The sequence below is a fragment of the Callithrix jacchus genome, chromosome 2 (assembly GCF_049354715.1).
Source record: "Callithrix jacchus isolate 240 chromosome 2, calJac240_pri, whole genome shotgun sequence".
NCBI classification, from domain to species: Eukaryota; Metazoa; Chordata; class Mammalia; order Primates; family Cebidae; genus Callithrix; species Callithrix jacchus.
The window spans coordinates 117,005,811-117,022,955 of record NC_133503.1 but is presented as its reverse complement, the minus strand read 5'-3'; the positions used below and the strand labels follow the sequence as shown (position 1 = coordinate 117,022,955).

Sequence of the window (17,145 nt, the reverse complement as noted above, 5' to 3'; positions counted from 1 at the left end):
AGTGGTAAGAGGGAATATAAAGTCTCTAAACACTTGTTAGTGGGAAATGACAACAAATAAAAAATAAACCAATGAATATGCTAACTTCAGAGAGTCAGAAGTACTAGGAAGAAAACCCAATAGGGGATGTGAAGAGAATGAAAGGGGAGATGAGGTGGGAAGGAGAAAGAAGGCCATCAGTTTCAATTGGGTGAAGAACACTTTTGACCTGAGACCTGAATAGCAACAGAGAGGCAGGTGAAAGTCTGTGGGCAGAGTGCTTTAGGCAGAGTTGTGGAAGAACAAGTGCAGGGGCTCTAGAAGGAAAGAGGTTGTCATTGAGGAACTCAAAGGTTAGCATGACTGAAACATGGTGGGTGAGTGGAAAGTGGTGTAAGATGACTCAGAGAGATGGGCAGCCTCTAGGCCATGTGAGATCTTGCAAGTCATAGTGAAGGGTTTTATTCTAACTTCATTGGGTGATCTGTTTACAGGGTTTTAAGCAGGGAAGAAATATAAACGAAGTAGTGTTTTAACAGTACACTGGCTGATATGTGGAGAATGGGTTATGGAGAGTCAGAAGGATGAATGTAACCCTTCCTGACTGCATTTACCAATTCATCCTGCCTCTAGAGCATTCTCTGGGACTCTCTTTTACACAGTTCAGAGTACAAAAATTCAGTTACTGCTAATTCACATATAAGTAATAAAATCAATCTTGTACTAATAGTAATATGCAGTAGGAATTGAAAGAGACCCCAGTAAAACAGTATTTGAAAGTAGTAAATTAAAAAATGGAGTTGAACTAGAAATAATATTTTGCTAACAATTCTGCATCTGTCATATACTCTGATGTCTCTGGTTTCTCAACCCTTAGAAGGACTGTTGTGTGTGGTGGTAAGGCATTGGGATGGGGAATACACTGTCATAGTATGTCATTTCTGCAATCAGTCCAGAGGTAACTGGTGGGCTTACTCTCCAGGCAGGCTCTTCTACCGAAGTTCTTAATTTCTACAAATGGTCAGAGTATTCTCTTAGCTACTCTACCTCACAGCCTGAGTCATCTTTTATTTTTCTCTCTCTTGTTTGCTGCCTCCTGATCCAATCAGTTAATAAATTCTGACAATTAAACCTCACGAAAGTTTGTTCTTCTTTTCCATTCCCTGTGCAATCTAGAGTGATCTAGATTTAATGGTAGATCATTTAGAGTTCAGAAATCCCTTCTAACTGATTTTACTTGCATTCTTTCCCCTTTGATCCTGTGCCCTGCTACCAAATGAAAAATTCTAAGGTATCGTTTGTGTCACATACCTCTTTCTATGCTTCAAAATATCCAATGGTTCCTCATTATATAAAATTAGGTAGAAATTCCTTAATTAGTTTTAAGGCCTTCTAGTCTCTGGCTCCAGCCTCCTTTTCTAGGTTTGTCATAACCTCAACTGTCCTTGTATAAATATCCCCTAACCTGTCAGGCCCAGTTCAATGGACATTCCTTAAGACTTTTCAAATTCTTAATACCTCTCCCTTTACTAAGCATCTTTACTCAACACATTCTGTCTTGCGTTTCTGTATTAGCTTATGTGTCTTTAAAATTATAAAGCAATGCCCAGGCCCACACTGCTAAAGGTAAATCTCAGGGAGTAGATACCTGTGATTCTTTTGATTCTAAAGTCCAATCAGAGATGAGATTACTATAATCATGTTTTTGAAGGCAGGGGTCAGATGTATCTTCAACACAGGCTGATAAATCTACCCTGTCTATATATATCTGAGACAGCGTATTGCTCTGTCACCCAGGCTGGAGTATAGTGGCACAATCACGGCTCACTGCAGCCTCTGCCTCCAAGATTCAAGAAATTCTCCCAACTCAGCCTCCCATGTAGTACGATTGTAGAGATGGGGTTTTGCCATGTTGCCCAGGCTGGTCTTGAACTCCTGGGCTCAAGTCATCTGCCCATCTTGGCCTCCCAAAGTGCTGGGATTACAGGCATGACCCATCATGATTGGTCGCAAATCTACCTTATATTAACATGTATGCTAGCTCTCAGAGTTAAGAAAGAAATTCCTCTAAAATGGAGACAGTTGAATACTCCATAATTAATGCTAAAGAAAGTAGAATATATTTCTTGCCTTTTCCAACAAACTGATGAGGTTGACTCAGGTAGCCATAGTCCATTAACAACTAGTTGATAAACACTGACAAATACTCAAAGTATCTTCCAGATCTCTTTAGCTAAAATGTTGTGCTTATTAGTAAATACATTTTACTAGCATCAAACAGTTTTAGTGTCAGCACTGAGAACTCACAGAAAGTCAAACTTTAACTGTTCATGAGCTTATATTCCCAAGATGTAGTTGACTTGGCCCAACTTTGAATGCAGATGGGAATATATCAAATATAAAACAGTAAAGATAAGATTCTAAATAAAATTTCATTTCAATAATAATACTGGTTTCATTTCACAGGTAAGGAATCTAAAGTTCAGAGAGGTTATGAAAGGCCAAAGTTAAACAGGGCAAAAACCCTACTTTGTCACTTTTTCTTTGTCACTTTCTTTTCTTTTTTTTTCTTGTGAGCTCGATCTCAGCTCACTGCAACCTCCACCTCCCAGGTTCAAGTGATTCCCCTGTATCAGTCTCTTGAGTGGCTGGGATTACATGCATGCACCACCATGCCCAGCTAATTTGGTATTTTTAGTAGAGATGGGTTTTTGCCATGTTGGCTAGGCTGGTCTCGAGCTCCTGACCTCAGGTGATCCACCCACCTCAGTCTCTCAAAGTGCTGGGATTACAAGCTTGAGCCACTGTGTCTGGCTAGTTTATACTAACTTAACATGTACTTGCTGTGCTTTACTAGTCATTTAATGTATGAGAAATACCTTCTTTTATCTCCAAATTAATTGAGGAAAAGGCCCCCAAATTATTTATCCCAGAAATCACAGTTGAAGCTTTATAAATGTTTGTTGTATAAATAGGTTTCATAAACAGAATTAACCATAAAATTTATGCTTACAAGTGTTACTAAAAACTTAGAAACTTGGTTTTTGTGCTACTTGATGATGATTGCCATTTTGAAGTTAAACAAGTAGGGCTTACAGAAGATAATGGCAGTAAAAACTTATGAATGTACAAAGCTACTAGTGTTCTAAATATATGGATAAATTATTATATGAACTTCTGAATCCACAGCATAATTTTTTATTGCTTTGACAGACTTTCAAAAGCACAAATTTGGTTTGTAGTCACTAGAAAGAGAAGGAAATAGGTGGTACAGATTACCCAGTCACTTAATGATTTGGAATTGTTCCAAAGACAATAGACCAATTTGGGGATAATCAATATATTTAAAATACTGGTGCTATAGACTGTTTGTTTCCTCTCAAAATTCATATATTGAAACTTAATCTCTAATGTGGTGGTATTTAGGGAAGGGGCTTTTGGAAGGTGATTAAGTTATGAGGAATTAGTGCCCTTATAAAAGTCACCCCAGAGATCTCCTTCACTCTCCCTCCCTGTGAAGACCCAGTGAAAAGACTGCTGTCTATGAAAAAGAAAGCAGGCCCTCTTCAGACACTGAATCTGCTGGTGCCTTGGTCTGAGACTTCCCAGCCTTCAGAACTGTAGGAAATAAATTTTTTTTTTAAAAGAGAGTCTCACTCTGTACCCCAGGCTGGAGCGCAGTGGCACAATCTCAGCTCACTGCAACCTTCGCCGCCCGGGTCCTGGTTCAAGCAATTCTCCTGTCTCAGCCTCCCGAGTAGCTGGGATTACAGGCACTTGCCACCATGCTCAGCTAATTTTTGTATTTTTAGTAGAGATGGGGTTTCACCACGTTGGCCAGGCTGGTCTTGAACTCTTGACTTCGTAATCTGCCAGCCTTGGCCTCCCAAAGTGCAGAGATTACAGGCATGAGCCACCATGCCTGGCCAGGAAATAAATTTCTGTGGTTTATAAGCCACCCAGTCTATCACAATCTGTTATAGCAGCCTGAATGGACTAAGACACTGAGTTTTCCAATCAACCCATGATATGTCTTGCCATTTATTTAGGTCTTCTTTAATGCCTTTAATAAAGTTTTATCATTTTGTCCATAGAGGATTTGCATTTCATATATTAGACTCATTTATTCATTAATTCATCTATTTATGATTATACTTTTTGAGATAATGTAGATTCATATAGTTTTATGAAATAACTGAGAGGTATTGTGTTACTTTTATCATTTCCGCAATGGTAACATCTTGTGAAGCCACAGTACAATATGACAATTGTGACATTGACAATGTCAGTGAAGATACAGAACATTTCCAACACCACAAAGATTTGTCATATACTGCCATTTTATAGCCACCCCTACTTCCTTCCTCCAACTTCCCTCCTTAACCCTGGGCAACCACTAATCTTTTTTCCATTTCTACAGTTTTGTAATTTTTTTTTTTTTGAGACGGAGTTTCGCTCTTGTTACCCAGGCTGGAGTGCAATGGCGCAATCTCGGCTCACCGCAATCTCCGCCTCCTGGGTTCAGGCAATTCTCCTGCCTCAGCCTCCCGAGCAGATGGGATTACAGGCACGCACCACCGTGCCCAGCTAATTTTTTTTGTAATTTTAGTAGAGACGGGGTTTCACCATGTTGACCAGGTTGGTCTCGATCCGTTGACCTCGTGATCCACCCGCCTCGGCCTCCCAAAGTGCTGGGATTACAGGCTTGAGTCACCGTTCCCGGCCCAGTTTTGTAATTTTTAAGAATGCTGTATAAATGAAATCATACAGCATGTAACCTTTTGGAATTGACTTTTTTTTAATCCAGCTTAATTCTATGAAGATTTACCTAGGTTATTCTGTGTCAACAGTTTGCTTCTTTTTCTTCTTCTGTCCTCCTCCCCCCCTCCTCCCCCTCCCCCTCCTCCTCCTCCTCCTCCCCCCCTCCTCCCCCTCCCCCTCCTCCTCCTCCTCCTCCTCTTCCTCCTCCTCCTCCTCCTCCTCCTCCTCCTCCTCCTCCTCCTCCTCCTCCTCCAGGTGATCCGCCCGCCTTGGCCTCCAAAGTGCTTGGATTACAGGTGTGAGCCACCACTCCAGGCCTTTTTATTCTTGAGTAATATTCCATGGTATATATCACAGTTTGTTTAACCATAACCATTCCCCTGTTGAAGGACATTTGGACATTTGGGTAGTTTACAGCTTTTTGTTGTTGTTTTTTTGGCTATTATAATTAAAGCAGCTAAAACATTCATGTGGAGGTTTCTGTGTGAACATAAATCTTAATTTCTATGGGATAAACGCCATTGCTTCATTTCTCTGAGATAAATGCAAGAATGCAGTTGCTAGGTTGTACATTAGTTGCATGTTTAGTTTTTCAAGAAATTGGCACACAGTTTCCAGATCCACTGTGCCACTTTATATTCCCTCCAGCAATCTATGAGCAATCCAGTTTCTCTGCACATTTGCCAGTAATAAGTCTTGAAGTTAGGTAGACCAACTTTTCATATTTTATTCTTCTTTTCAAAAATTGTTTTAGGTGTTCTAGTTACTTTGCCTTTCCACAGAAATTTAGAATAATTTTGTCTATATCCACTGTGCCATCAAGGATTAACCTTGCCCAGAGAGAGGACTGGCCTTGGCCCTCAGCTCCTGAGGGGTAATCTCTTAGCCCTGGGAATGTTCTTCCTGATATGAGTGGCTTCGTTTACTTGGCGCTTTGGACTGCGTTGCATCAGCCTGACCTTTGGAGGGTTTGGAGACTAAACTTTGCCCTGTGGGTGGTTAACATGTCAAAGTAACCGAATCCAAATAAAAACTCTGGATAAAGCCAAGCCTCCAATGAACTTTCCAGATTTGGAATACTATGTATTCTCAACATTGATGCTGGAAGAAGACAGAGGTGTCCATGATAACTGGGAGAGGACAACTGGAAGGTCATGCTTGGAACTTTCTGAACAATGCCCTATGTGACACTTCCTTAGCTAATGTCAACTGGTATCCTTTCGCTGCAGTAAGCTGTAACTGAATGCAATAGTTTTCAGTGAGTTCTATGAGTGCTGGCAAATTACCAAACCTAAAGGTGGTCTTAGAGATGCCCATACTTGCAGTTGATGTCAGAAGTTAGGGCGGCTTTGAGACTTCAAAATTTTACATCTATAAAAAAATCCTTCCTGGCATTTTGACAGGAATTCTGTTAAATGTATATATCAATTTGGGGAAAATTGACATCTTTATTATGTTGACTGATCAAATCTATGAACATCTCTTAGCTTTTTTTTTTCAGTGCTGCATATTTGTTGGTGCTACTATAAATGGATCTTTAAATATTTTAACTACTTGTCATTGGCATATAGAAATGCATTTTATTTTTGTAATACAGAAATGTATTGATTTTGTATCCAGCAACCTTGCTAAATTTATGTTTTCATCCTAAAAAATTATCTGTGGATTCCAAATTTCCTAGGTAAACAACCATATCATGTATGAATGATTTCACTTTTGTTTTTTCCTTTGTAATTCTTATATTTATTTCTTCCAATTATAAATTTAAGAAAACCTTAAACTATAAACAAAATAGCCTCAAATGTATTTATACAATTAATTAAAGAGATGAACAAAATATCACATAAAGAAAATTATTATGAACAACATAAAACTGGCATCAAGTTACTATATTTTCTGTGTTGACTGATTTCTTAATGATGCACTTCAAAAAGACCTAGCTCTGGCAGGTAATGTCCTTCAGTTGCTGACTACTGGTCATGAAAGTTCCCTGTCACTTTATGACAGATTCATTAGCTTCTGGAGAATTAGTTATGTCCTAACAGTATGATTTCTTTTCATCCTAGTTAAGATAATGTAGAAAGAGACAATTTTTGTTACATTTAGCCTCCAAGTCTACAGTTGTTCTCACTCTGTCTAGTACTATGCTATTCTACTCCCAGCTCTCTCCCCAAAAGGATTTCTTCTCTGAATGTCTTTTTTTTTAATCCCACAATGCAACTGCCTTCTACATGGCAAGAATTCTTAAAGAATCCTGAACTTATTTACTCGACATCACTAATACATCTTCCATTAACAGAGAAATGCAGATTTTAAAGTAAATAATATATTCATGAATGTGTTATATAAACAGTAAATTCTTATTGTTGACTAGTTTAGAAAACAACAAACATGTAAGATGGGACTGACTACTTAATACTGGGATAATATAACAAAGTATCAGGATAGAGAGAATTCATGTACAGTTAAACTGACATAAAGTCCCACTAAGATGATTTATGAAAAAAAAAATGAACAGAACTGGGTATGGCTAAACAATTACCAGGAGGGGTTATGAAAATTGTTTACAATTGGCTGGGTGTGGTGGCTCAGGCCTGTAAATCCAGCACTTTGGGAGGCCAAGGTGGGAGGATCATTTGAGGTCAGCAGTTTGAGACCAGCCTGGCCAACATGTGAAACCCTATCTCTACTAAAAATACAAAAATTAGCTGGGCATGGTGGTGGGTGCCTGTAATTCCAGCTACTTGGGAAGCTGAGGCAGGAGAATTGCTTGAACTTGGAAGGCATAGGTTGCAGTGGGCCAAGATCATGCCACTGCACTCCAGCCTAGGCGACAGAGCAAGACTTTGTCTCAAAAAAAAAGAAGTTTACAATCATAATCCTTACCCTACGGATATATGAATACTGTACTTAATACTAAAGAGACATTTCAAAACTCTAATTGGGCTTTTCCTATAGTTTTTTTTTTTTTTTTTTTTTTTTTTGCCACTGTCCTGATGATCCATGGGCTAAAATCATAAATTTTCTTCTGGGTCTGTAAATATTTACAATCTTGGGGTTTGAGATATTGTAATGAATGTAAAGTATATTTCACATGTGTTACACAATTTGTTGAAAACATACTATTTCCTATTTCTTTGCTTTGTATACTGGCTCTAAGCGACATTTCAAATTTAATTATGAGGCCATGCCAGGGCGGTGGCTCACACCTATAATCCCAGCACTTTGGGAGGCCGAGACAGGTAGATCACGAGGTCAGGAATTTGAGACCAGTTTGACCAACATGTATTTTTGTATCTACTAAAAATACAAAAACTAGCCAGGCGTGGTGGTGTGTGGCTGTAATCCCAGCTACTCAGGAGGCTGAGGCAAGAGAATCACTTTAACCTGGGAGGCGGAGGTGCAGTGAGCCGAGATCGTGCCATTGCACTCCAGCCTGGGTGACAGAGCAAGACACTGACTCAAAATAAATAAATAAAATAAAATAAAATAAAAGAGGCCATAAAACTCCTTTTCAAGTGTTTTAAAATCAGGTGATAATTATTATTACTTAGATCTTGCAAAAGTAGAAAAGGATGGGAATTATTTCCCAAATAATCTCAAATATATCCCTTAGGCATCACTGTAGGTGGATGGCATCTATTATTTTATTTCTATTCCACAGAGAAAAGTTAAAAAATCATATTGATGGGAAACAATATGTGCATTATAGAAGAAAAAAAAGGGATGAAGAATGAATGAAGTCACTCTTTGGAGATGTGGTAAGAACTTGTTTATTTGCCAGTTTATGGACAAAAATTTGACTCTCAGCTTCCTATTGTTTATTTATTATTTTGAGACAGGGTCTTGCTCTGTCACTTGGGCTGGAGTGTATTGGCACAATCATGGCTCACTGCAGCCTTTATTGCCCAGGCCTAAGTGATCCTTCTACCTCATCTTCTGGAGTAGCTGAGATCACTGGCATGTGCCACCCTGCCTGGCTAAATTTTAAATTTTTTTTGTAGAGACAGAGTCTTCCTATGTTGCCTAGGCTTTTTTTGTTGGAGTAGGGTGGCCAGAGTCTCACTCTGTCATCCAGGCTAGAGTGCAGTGGCACTATCATGGCTCACCTTAACCTCAACCTCCAGGGCCCAAGTGTTCCTCCTGCCTCAGCTCCCCACGTAGCTAGGACTACAGGAGCCCACCACAATCCCCGGCTAATTTTTATTTTTGTTTGTTTGAGACACAGTCTTACTATGTCACTCAGGCTGGAATGCAGTGTGTGATCTCAGTTTATTGCAACCTGTTTCCTGGTTCAAGTGATTCTCTTGCCTCAGCCTCCTGAGTAGCTGGTATTATAGGCATGCCCCACCATTCCTGACTAATTTTTTGTATTTTTCGTAGAGACATGTTTTTGCCATTTTGGCTAGGGTGATCTTCAACTCCTGGCCTCAAGTGATTTGCCCACCTTGGGCTCCCAAAATACTGGGATTATAGATGTGAGCCACTGCACCCAGCCCCCAGCTAATTTAAAAAAATATTTTTGTAGAACAAGATATTTTATGTTGCCCAGCTGGTCTTGCTGTCTTGGCCTCCAGCAATCCTCCTGCTTTGACCTCTCAAAGTATTAGAATTGCAAGCATAAGCCACTATGTCCAGCCCCTACTGACAAACAGAAAGAGGGATACACAATTGATTATGATTTATCGCATCTAGGTGGTAAAAGCAAACCACCTGTAGAGAACAGTTGTTTTTTATGGTTGTGTTCCCAGTGCAGACTTTTGACTCAACACTAAAAAGCAACTCAGGAGAAGTAACTCAGAGGAACATTAAGATAATGTGTTTTAGGTGACTTGATAGTCTGTGCTAACCTGGCTTGCTCAAGGGGTAAAATCAAGCATTATCTAAAGGAATGGACAGATAATATTTAGACAATTATATCAATATTATTTTAATTTCTGCCCAAAAAGGATTATGTAACAGAAAGTTTGAAGTTATATTTTCTGGCAAGAACCTGGATGACAGATTATTTCTCCTATTTCTGAATACATCAAAATGCTTTAATATCCACTCTAGAAATTGTGAGGTCTAATCAGGATATGTGCCCAAATAGATGGCTTCTCAACCTATAAAAAGAGAGTATGGAGTGCCTGGTAGGAAGGAAGGGCCAAGATTTTCTCAAAAAAGCAGTTTTAGGTTCACGTCTATATATGAATGAATAGATTACAGAAGTCCCAAATTTGACGGCATGTATATAAAACTATCAGCCTTGGTATTACTCTAGCCATATAACATTACATGTGAATAGCCCATAGAATATGAAGGCTTTTTAAAACTCAATTTTAAGCAAATAGATTTTAATTTTTAATATGTCTTTCTAGTATTTATTATCATCATTAATAAATAAAAGTGAAAGTTAAAATTAAGTATTTACTATATTCCTGGTGTGGCACTGTGCCCCTTCATACAGTAATTCATGTGCCCTGAAAATAATCTTTCAAAATATGTAGTATTATCCTCATTTTGCTGATGAAGAAACTGAGGTCTAGAGAGGTCATGTGGTAAAGGTCATGGTTCTTAGTAAGTAAAAATATAAGTGCCACAAAGGCAGAAAGTTTGTTTTGTTGACCCTTTATTCCTGTGGACTGTGACAGTACTGACATCTAAGAGGCTCCTAATAAATATTCGTTGAAGTAGCTTAGTCTAGATCCCAGACTCTTATCTACAGCACAGGGCTACTACAATATAAGTCAATTGGTGGTTTCAGTTTAAGACAGTGTGATTGCTTACTTCTTTCTGAAAGTAATGAGTTCTACTGCATTTACTGCTTGTGTTAGCATAGAAAGTGGGAAAATAACATAACACACTGGTATACCAATGTGGAATTTTAGAAGCCATTTTGGTCCAATCAAAAGTTTTAATAAGAATAAATACTCTCTATATATCATATATTAATATTTTACACACACACACACACACACACACACACAACCCAACTGTAGACTGAACCCTTAAAGGGTCCCAGAAAGTTCACAATTATCCACTGTTGATCAACCGTGGATAAGATTTGAACATATGGATGGTCCAACAAAAGAACAGACTCAAATGGAAAACATTTTCTTACTGAGAGGTCACCAGTATACCAGAAAAAACAGAATATAAAGCACTTAATGAATGTTTCTATCAAATTTCCATAGGGCTTTCCTTTCCTCCCTTTATTCCTTCAATTTCATATTTTAGAGACAGAGAAAACCTGTTGTAAGACCCAGTTTTCCTGGTTGTATTTTTTTAAAGATTGGCACAGAACACAGAGGTTAGCATAGTAGCTATGTCAGCAAATAAAACAATGATTTGTACCACAATGATATGATATGAAGCAGTAAATGCAACAGAGAAAATTAAGAAATCTGCGTTCTTTTTTTTCTTTACATTCATATCATTATCTTTTTTGCTAAAACAGCACCTTGAATATGTCTTGAGTGTGATATGATGAGTATGTGCTCTGGGCTGACTCAAGATAGCAATCTTAGATAAGCTACAAACAGAAACCTATTGGAGAAAAGAGCCTCAAGGTCAATGCTTCTAACTTTAGATAGCCAATCAATAGGTCATTTCCTAAACATGAGGTTTCTGTGTAATCATTCCAGCTCAGTATTTTTAAAGAGAATAATTTTCTCCAACATAGCTTGTTGTAGACTAACACAGAAGGCAACATTTTCACTTTTATATTAACTCATGTTTTTCCTGACATGAAAGAACAAACAAAGGATGAAGGGCAGCATGTGGGTCTCATTGAAATATGCTGAACTTCAAAAATCTTATTTTTCATCTTTAAGGATAAAATAGAGAAAATGTTAAAAATCAAATATGAAAAAATATATATAGGATGATGCAACCCCAAGACACTGAAGTGTAGTATCTAAAATGATTATTATAGAATGTTTTAAAAACTTTTGGGAACAACTTTCACTTGAATTTTAAACTTGTATTTTACATATACAATACAAAACACTATGTATACTCCACAATCAAAAATAATTTATACTTTATTTCAGAATCAGAAGAAATATGTAACGTCATGATCAGAAGATATATGTAACTTATTCAGAAAGGTGAGTCTCTTGCGATTTGAACTTAAAAGAAAGTAGTTCTAAAAAAAGGATTTTATTAAAAGTCAGTTTTAGTATTCCTAACTATGGACTATATTTTTTTTTCCTATACCACACAGTTCAGAGCAGCTGCATAGACTGTCATAGTAATACATAATTACACATTTAAAAAGAGTATTCTATACTTGAATCTTATGAAATTAGTAAGACAAATAAGATATATCATTATGCAGTATCAGTAGTTCTTCAGTTTAAAAAATTATCTCTAAAAGAGACTGAAATAATCTTACAAGGCAAATTAAAAATTTCAAGTGAAAACTATTTTAGATTTTCACAAGAATCTTCATATTCCTTAATTTATATAGCCATAGTCACTCTTGTATTATTCAATCTCTCATGCCAAAAAGAAAAAATAATTCTGTTATTTTTTATGAGGTCTCTGATGAAACCTTTTAACTATTGAAGTTTTGGGCCCCAGAGCAAGATTCTACAGATTTAAAACCCCTAGAAATATAGAAAGATGCTTAATTACACTGTTACATATGGTGGCAAACACACACAATTTAGGTGGATATTTTTATAAGCAATTCTCATTTAAAATACGTTGGAATTAAAATTAATTTGTAACTATGTCATTCTTAATAAAATTGCTCTTTTCAGCCAATATTTTTTCCATATTTCTCCTTACCTAGGTTTAGCACAATGATTTAATTATCTAATTTTTGCAAATACATCATTCAAACATGAAGATTTTTTTCTGGTTAGACTCTCAAGTTCCAAAGGTTCTCTTTGGAAAACAAAAATATCATAAAATTTAGTCATACATCATGTATAGTGATGTGATTCTAATGTTTCCAAATGAGATATGAAAAAACAAAATCTGAATACATAATATTCTAAGAAAACAAATCAGAAGTATTAAGTTTAAAAACAAATATTATTTTTAAAATAATTTCAAATTTACAAAAATGTTGCAAGAATAATACAGTTATCTCTTGAATGTCCTTTAACCAGATTCAACAATTTTAAAACATTTGCCACATTTGTTTAGCCCTCACTTTTTCACTTTGTGACACACATATACATGTATACATACAATTATTCTGTACGTGATAGTAATAAGTTACAAATATTACGCCCTTTAGTATGTACTTCCTAATAGCAAGAAAATTCTCTCATGTAACCACAGTATAGTTATCAAATTCAGAAGATTTTACATTGATATGGTATTTTTTACTCCACCATTTGTATTAACATATTAACATGTTCATCTTGCTAGTTTTCCTTATAGCCCTTTTTACTCTCGAGTATAGGATTTAGTTCCGGATAACATTTTTTTTTCTTTCTGATACAGAGTCTTTCTGTCACCCGGAGCTGGAGTGCAATAGTGCGATATCAGCTCACTGTAACCTCTGCCTCCCAGGTTCAAGCAATTCTCCTGCCTCAGCCTCCAGAGTAGCTGGGATTACAGGTGCATGCCACCACACTCAACTAATTTTTGTATTTTTTAGTAGAGACGAGGTTTCACCATGTTGGCCAGACTGGTCTCGAACTCCTGACCTCGTGATCCACCCGCTTCGGCCTCCCAAAGTGCTGGGATTACAGGCATGAGCCACTATGCCCACTTTTTTTTTTTTTTTTTTAAGTCTTGCTCTGTCAGCCAGGCTGGAGTACAGTGGTACAATCTCAGTTCACTGCAACCTCCTTCTCTGGGGTTCAAGTGATTCTCCTGCCTTAGCCTCCCTAGTAGCTGGGACTATAGGCACCCACAACCATGCATGGCTCATTTTTGTATTTTTAGTAGAGATTGGGTTTCGCCATGTTGGCCATGCTGGTCTCAAATTCCTGACCTCAAGTAATCCACCTGCCTCGGCCTCTCAAAGTGCTGGGGGTTACAGGCGTGAACCACCGCCCAGGATCACATTTTGAAAACGAATAAGATTAATAGAGGCCAGGGATGGTGGCTCACACCTGTAATCCCAGCACTTTGGGTGGCTGAAGTGGGCAGATCACTTGAGCTCAGCAGTTCAAGACCAGCCTAGGCAACATGGTGAAACCCCATCTCTACAAAATATACAAAAATTAACCAGGTGTGATGGTGCACATCTGTAGTACCAGATATTTAGCAGGCTGAGGTGGGAGGACTGCTTAAGTCCAGGAGGAGGCTGAGACTGCAGTGAGCTGTGATCAAGTGACCACACTCTAGCCTAGGTGACAGAGTGAGACCCTGTCTCAAAAAAAAAAAAAAAAAAAAAGAAAGAAAAGATTTAATAATTATTTCTCCTTATTTTAATTTACAGGCTTTTAAAAGATAGTTTTATTTGGCATCTTTTATAAGATTGACTTATTTCAATCTGAAACTTCAGAGTGACAATACTAATTCTATCACTAAGTTTTATGACATTTTAAGTAAATTACGTTAGTAAAAACATAAGAATATGATTAAAATATGCTTGGCTAAGTTTACATACCTACCCCACTGAATGATTACATTGAATACCCATCCTTTATTTTATGAAGAAACTTACAACCCAGGAAAGAAGGAAATTCCCTGGTAGCTCAATGCATGTCTTCCTTCCATTTTGCTCTTGGAGGGTTAACTGTAGTAAAATTAAAATCAGTTAAATTTTCCACTTGCTAGGAGTTCTAGTAAAAGATTTGATGGAGAGGAGATTGAAATCAGTGACTAAAGTGAAGTTTCCAAAATATTTGAGGCTTATATTTAACTATGATAATTTTCTGCTATAGCCATTAGAAAATGTAGAATTAACTGCATACATGGATGCTGAGGGCTTAGAAACAGTGTACACAGCTGAACTGAGGGACTTAATTTAAGATCTATTTCTGGCTACTCTATCAATATGCTTGAAGTTCTAGATAAGCTATTTAACTTTAATTTGTCCTAATTTCTTTATTCCTAAAGCTATAAAGAATATTGTTTACCATACAAGGAGAGTACTAGAATTTTAGATTGTTAACCTAGGAAATTGTAATATGAAATGCAGCAAAGAAGCACAAGCATTTATTATATAGAGTCATTTCAAAAAAATATTTACCCAGGAGAACAAATAAATGACTTTACTGTTCTCCCTAAGTTTGTTATAGAAAAATGTAGAAAACAGATTAAATTAAAAAAAATTGAAATCACCAATAATCCAACTTTTCAGAAATAATAAATTGGAACATATCTTTTTAGACATTTTTTTCTGACTCATAAACATTCACTTTATATTTATTTTTGTTTAAAAACACATTATTTTATTAATGAAAAAGTTAACTATATTTCAAAACAAATGCATTTCAAAAACGATACTATACTGAGGGTTCTTATCCTGGCAATTGGTTAACCCTCACATTGGTCACAATGATAAACTCTGGACAAAATATAAAATACAGCTATATGATAGGATTGAGAAGCAACCAAAAGCAGGTAGAGACTGGAAGAGATTAAACCCTTCAAAAGAGTTGTCCTTCACCTGAGAGAACCTGCCTTCCTGCATGAGTGGGCTACCTAGAATCCAAGGAGAAGGCTGAAATTTTATTGGCCTAAGGTGTCAAAGGATGGAATTTGGGGATGTCAGAACAGCTGGAAACCAGGAAGGTAAATTCCTCACAAAAAGGGACCAACTATGAATGGGAATAGTTCCAAATCTGTGTATAAATTATTCTCTTTTTTTTTGGTTGAATTCTGAAGTGTGTTTTTGCATGAGAAGACTCAAAAGAGCTGACAGAAGGCTTACAGCTAGAAGTCTGAAGAAGATGATCAGAGATTTAGACTGCTGCCCACTGCAGAACAGATGGTTTAGACTTGGTATCTTTCCAAATTAAAGAGGCTTGATGAACACCTTGGGCTTTGCACGGAAACTCATAAAGGCCATTCCTTAGGAATGAAGATAATGTCACAGGTCCCAGGGTTTACCCTAAAATTAAGGGCAAAACTCATCATAGCAAGATGTAAAACCAAGCCTGAACAACGCCAAGGTAATCAGCTACTAGATGCCTTCTAGAATAAACACCAATACTCTTCAGAAGAATATGACAGAATCCAGAGACTGAACAACTCATCATTCATAATATCCAACATATAATATGAACTTAATGAGTATGCAAAGAAAAAAGATAATGTGCTCTGTGGTCAAGAAGGGGGGAAAAAAAGAAAACAAAAATTGACTTGAAGATAACTCAAATGTTGAAATTAGCAAACAAAGACTTTAAAGAAACTTATAAACAGGTTCAAGAACTTGAGGAAGTGCCTATAATGGGATAAAAATATAATACTTTAACAGACAAATTGAAACCTTAAAACACAAAATGGTGATTCCTGAACTACAAAGTATAATATCTGAAAGAAAAATTCACTGGACGGACGTAATAACAGCCTATAAAAGACCAAAGAAAGCCTCGGTGAACTTGCAAACTGATAAATGGGAATCACCTAAGCTAAAGAATAGAAGAAAAACAGATTGGGGAAAAAAGATAAACAAAGCATAAGTGACCTGTGAAGCAGTATAAAGTCACCTAATTTACATGTAATTGGAGTCCCAGAGTAGAAAAAAGAGTATAGGGCAAAAATATGTATATTTGAAGAAATTATACTCCTGAATCCCAAATTTGGTAAAAAAACGTTAAGAATCAAAGAAGCCCAGCGAATACTAAACAGGTTAAATGCAAAGAAAATCCACAACTAGATTGGACATGGTGGCTAATGCTTGTAATCCAGCACTTTGGGAGGCCAAGTGAGATGATCCCTTAAGCTCAGGTGTTCGAGTCCAGTTTGGGTAATATAGCAAGATCTTGTCTCTACTAAAAAAAAAAAAAAATTATCCAGGCATGGTGGTGCATGCCTGTAATCCCAGCTGCTTAGGAGGATGAAGCAGGAGGATTGCTTGAGCCCCGGAGATCAAGGCTGCAGTGAGCTATGACTGTGCCACCACACTCTAGCTGTGGTGACAAAGCAAGATCATGTCTCAGAAAAAAAACAAAAAAGAAAACCACATGGAAAAAAAAACACTATATGCAGATTAACACTGATAGAGATAGCTTATTTCTCATCAAAAACAACAGACGCCAGAAAACAATGAAATGACAACTTTAAAATACTGAAAGAATACTTTTTTTTTTTTTTTTTCTGAGACAGGGTCTCACTCTGTCACTCAGCTTGGAGTGCAGTGGTACAAACAGGGCTCAACGCACCCTTGGACCCCTGGCTCAAACAACCCTCCCATCTCAGCCTCCTGAGTAGATGGGACTACAGGTGTGTACTTTATTTTTTGTAGAGAAAGGGGTTGCACTATTTTGCCTAAGCAAACTTCTGAGC

At 37.2% G+C, this 17,145-nt stretch overlaps 1 protein-coding gene across 29 annotated transcripts in view; it reads right to left on the bottom strand.

Moving 5' to 3' along the window:
• ARB2A (ARB2 cotranscriptional regulator A) overlaps nt 1–17,145 on the bottom strand; it is a 513,783-nt gene that overhangs the window by 19,567 nt on the left and 477,071 nt on the right. The window lies entirely within an intron of this gene.